Genomic DNA, 5,017 nt, shown 5'->3' on the forward strand with positions numbered 1-5,017 from the left:
CATCTCCATTCATTAGGCTATAATCTTCGGGTTCCTCACTTTGAGAGGAAGTGGACATTTGTTCTTCATTACTTTCAAGGGCCTCCCAGAGCTTTAGTTTAAGCTCTTCTTTAGTCATTTTGGGTTTTGTTGCTGTAGAATTGCAACATAATCTGAGATATCCATCTTTTGAGGTGGTGTGGAAAATATAGATTTTATTTTGATTTTATTTGGATTTAAGGAGTCGTTTTTGTAACTATCCCACCATTTGATATGGATTTGTCTTAGTAGTTCGGGGACATAATCATATCTATCCATATCATCTACTGAGACTTGGTACTCCCATTTTAAAATCCATGGGACCTGATATAAGGCCATAAATTATAAGTGAAAGTTTATTTTTAAACTCTTCTTATTATAGTAAGAGAATTTTCTCTGTGATATTTGGAGTTCATTTGGGAGTATTTGGTCTGTGGATCCCCATATGGAGAACCAATTTTTAAACCAATTTGGAAAATCATTTGGTTCAGTTATTTTGAACTGAATATACTAACTATGGGAATTTTTTGTATTTTGGTATGCGAAGACTTCATCCCAAGCCTTCATACATTCATAGTAATGGTAGGATCTAATTTTAAATCCTTTTGTATTTATGATCCTTGGCTTTAAAGGATCCGGTCCCCATTCTTTGTAGGTAATAACTTTTTTTATTTGAAATTTTGAATATGCTATTTCATTATCATTATTTCTAGAATGGTAAACTATAAAAACTTATCTTGATTCTATCAGGATACATTCGTACCATTCTCTGCGTCTATCTCTATTATTGTGATGTATATGCTGCCTGAGGTATAAAGCAGCTATTTCAGTCGAAGTTTTTAACTGATGCTCATTTTCAATGACCAGCAAGGGAATATATGTTGTCTCTAAATATATTGATTTTGCACTAGAAGTAACTAGTATTACCATTAATGTGTTCAATAATAAATTCAAAAGCAGAAAGAATACCTTACCATCGTGCGAAGATTTGCTTGGCTACAAGATTTTTGACATCTTTTTGGCGGTTATCCTTGGCTGCTTTACAATCTGTCCTTATAAGAAATGTTTGGTTAAGTAAATCACTTTGGAACTTTGTAATGGCATGGACTATTGCCAATATTTCATTTTTTACTGTTGAATAATTTTGTTGAGTATAGTTCCAAATTTTAGAGGTAAATCGGATCAATTGTTCTTGATTATTTACCTTTTGTTTTAACACAACACCAAGTCCTATTTCCGAGGCGTCAGTTTCCACTATTTTAAATGCTGTCGGACTTGAGAGGGCTAGACATGGCAGTTCTTTAGCTTTTACCTTAATTATTCTGACTGCCTTGGTATGGTCTTCTGTCAATTATAGAGGATTATTTTTTAATCTTTGGAATAGGGGCTTTGCATCTAAAGCCAGATTTTTCTAAAAATCCAAAATATAAATAAACAACCAAGGGATCTTTGTAATTTTGTTTTTTCTGTAATTATATCATGAAATTTAGATGCAAACTCTATAGCTCTATCAATTGGAACAATCCTTCCCAGGAAAATATTGTGCCCCAAAACCCTAATTTTTGTCTGGCAACCATTTTTTTTTCTTGCTGAAACGACAAGGCCAGCATTTTTAATTGCTTTGATAAATATACTTAAATGTTTTCAATGTTGATCAAATGATTCATAAAAAATAAGTACATCATCAATATAAACTATCATGAATTTTGTATAGGGATTAAATATTTCATTCATAATGTTTTGAAATTCTGATGGTACATTTTTTAATCCAAACGGCATAACATTCCATTCGAATTGTCCAAATGGGACATTAAAGGCGGTTTTGTATTTATCTTTTTCGACAATTTGTATTTGCCAATAACTTGATTTAAGATCAAATTTTGAGAATATACAGGCATTGACTAATCTATCCAAAAGATCTCTCTTATTTGGTATTGGATATCTAATCCACCTTAAAACTTTGTTAAGTGGTTTGTAATTTATAACTAATCTTGGAGCCCCTCTTTCTATTTCAGAGCCTTTTCAACATAAAAGGCCGAACAGCTCCATGGTGAAGAACTTTTCCGAATCAATTTTGTATCCAACAATTCTTTTATTTATTTTTTACAAATTTCAAGTAACCTAGTATTCATTTGAATAGGCCTGGCTTTAGTAGGTATTTTGCCTTCTAAAAAATTTTCTTTAGAAGAAATTTTATTTTTGATATTTTTAATTTCATGGACTCTGGACTTTTCTATAACGGTAAATTTGACCTTAGGCCCCTCAATACTGGCTTCTATTCCTGTATCATCAATCGTGATTGGATAGAGCATATTTAGAAATGGAGTCCCTAAAATAACAGGTTGACTTAAACCTTTTACCATTATGAAGGGGAAATTGAAGAGCGCACCAGTATTACATACTGTAGTATCAGTTAATTTATAATTTATTAGCATTTTACTGTCGTTTGCAGTGTTAAGGATTTGGGTAATCTTGCTGAAGTATTTAGTTGGTACTAACCCTTCATTAATACAGTTTAGGTTTGCTCCTGAATTAATCAAGGCAGTGGTTTGGAAGCTGTATTCTTTTTGGACTACGATTTTGAGGTTTGTAAACCATTTTTTAGTTATAATTTTGTCTATAAGGTTACATGTTTACAATTTTTGACCTTTTCAATTATATTCTTTCCATCTTTAGAGGTTTCAGGTTTAGGAAGAGTATCTTCAACTTCAGGTGGAATATTATACTCAGTGATCAAGTTATCAAATTCATCTTCTATATTTTCTTCTCCAATTGCTTCATTGATAGGATTCTGAGTTAATTCTAAGATTTGTATCCTAGATTTCAGAGCTATCAACTCATTTCTGACTTTATTGATTTCATATCTCAATTCAGATGTTGAAGGTTCCTTTTCTATACATGTTTTATTTTGTACCCTTTTCATAATATCTTGATAATTATAATCTTCTTTTGTTGGGACAAGAGAAGACTTAGGTTTTCTAGAAAGGGCTTTGGACATATTGATGTACTGGATTAGGGCTTCTTTTTTAGCTTTTGGATCATGTATTTTGTCAATGAGGTCTATGATTACGTCTTCTTCTTTGGTGAGGGTATTAATGCTTAACCTATTCATATCCATTATTGCCTTGTAAAAATCACATTGGCAATTTTCCTTTTCTTTCTCTGGGCTATCTTCATTATCAGAATCCGAATCAGAACTACTGACAATGATATCCTCATCATTAATCTCCCCAATTAGCATTTCTTCTTTTGATTCAGTGGAATCAGGGGCCTCATCCTCAATCTGGAGTATCTCAAATAATTGTTTTAAAATATTGTTATCTATTTCTAAATAGTTAATTTTTCTTTGAACCCTACATTTGTTTTTATAATGACCAACCTTGCCACAATTATAACAGACAAGGATTTTCCTTTTTTCCCTATTCTTAAAAGATGGTTTATCTTGTAAGAATTTTGTAGGGAACTTTTCTTTTGCCTTTGAATAATGTTTATATTTTCTTTTTCTAAATTTTTCATGTTTTCTGTTATGGAAAGGCTTTGAAGGGGGTAAAGTATTGAATCCAAATTGTTCGCAGAAGTCTCCTAATTCCTTTCTGCCCGTTATTCTCTGCTTTTCTAGTTGTCTTCTAAGTTTCAGGTCAGTACATAAAGCTTGATCTTCAGCATATATTTCAGCGAACAATTCACCTAATATATACAGAAAATATGGAATTTTTCCACCATGCTTATTTTTAAGCCTTGTTTTTACCTTTTCTGCAAAAAGGTGTGGTAGACCAGTTATAAATTTTTCTTTTCAATGGTCTTACTTACTATCCTCTCTTGATAGTAGTATTGAGAAAAACACATATTTGTACCATTTGTAATGAGAGAGTGTTGGGCATCTTAGGTTTGATAACAAATCTTCAGACCTTGCTGCTAACTGGGCAGTACTTCCTTCAAAATGGAGGGTAATTGTATAAATCAATGTATTAACTGCATCTCCTTCTTGTACTATATTATCTTGGTCATCTTCTCTCTTAACTATCCATTGTTTTGAGGCATTTAATATTTGATTTTTTTATTTTACATCCACATGGAAATCCCACAATCCACTTAACCATCTTGTAAATCCACATATTATGGCCTTAGCTATCTTATGGTCTTGGTTACCACTTGCCTTACAGGCGGTGGCATACATGGTCATATGTTTCATAAGATCTAAGATCTGATTTTCGGTCATGCCATCTATGTTCCAATTTACTATAGATTTTCCTAAATAGGAGACAGAGGTGGAGATTAGATCTTCTTCTATCTGTAGATCTACTGGTGTAGGTGTAGGATAGTACATTCAAGTTTGGGATACTGGTATTACTTTTCTTCTATAATCAATTCTATTTACTTCTAAGCTTTCAGTTTTAAAAGCCTTTTCCATGTCTCCAATTTACTTCTCAGGTGCCTTTTGCAAAACCTGAACAGTTCGTTCCTTGGTGCCAGAAGGTTGTCCCTTCCCCTTTTCATTAATGTTTATCCTTTTTAATCTTTTAACCAGTTCGTCGATTAACTCATTATTTTCCTCTTTCTTCTTTATCCCTTGTAGGCTGAATTTTCTTGCTTCAATAGTTGGAGGAGGTTTGGATAGGATGGCTTCTTTTTGCTTATCAGGGCTCTTGGGTTCAGGAGTTGGCTTTAATTTGTTTACTGCATTCTCTATCCTTGTGGTTTGTTTTCCTATTATTTGGAGAAAAATATTTGTATAATTATTTTGTTCTATAATATGAGGTATTCCATCAAGCTTAGCCAAACTTTGATCATTTTCTTTCGGTCCTATTTTAAGAGGTGATGCTCTAATTTCAATTTTCTCCCCTAATTTTTCTCCTTTAAGTTGTAAACTCATTTCAGGGGGATGAATGGACTCAATGGTTTCTCCTTTAGTAGTTTGAAAAGATTTTTCCACCATGTTTACCTCAAATTTTTGAATTTTTATGTTATAATCTTTTGCTATATAATTTAACCATTTAAA

At 32.4% G+C, this 5,017-nt stretch overlaps 1 long non-coding RNA gene across 1 annotated transcript; it reads left to right on the plus strand.

Moving 5' to 3' along the window:
• The first annotated feature begins 1,302 nt into the window (after positions 1-1,302).
• LOC148780770 (uncharacterized) lies at positions 1,303-4,788 on the plus strand. Its single transcript, XR_016061527.1, has 3 exons — positions 1,303-2,603; positions 4,450-4,494; positions 4,595-4,788. It is a non-coding gene; the product is annotated as an uncharacterized LOC148780770 (long non-coding RNA).
• The last annotated feature ends 229 nt before the right edge of the window (positions 4,789-5,017 follow it).

Source organism: Amborella trichopoda, chromosome 8 (assembly GCF_054954075.1).
Source record: "Amborella trichopoda isolate Santa Cruz 75 chromosome 8, AtrichopodaSantaCruz75HAP2 v2.0, whole genome shotgun sequence".
NCBI lineage: Eukaryota > Viridiplantae > Streptophyta > Magnoliopsida > Amborellales > Amborellaceae > Amborella > Amborella trichopoda.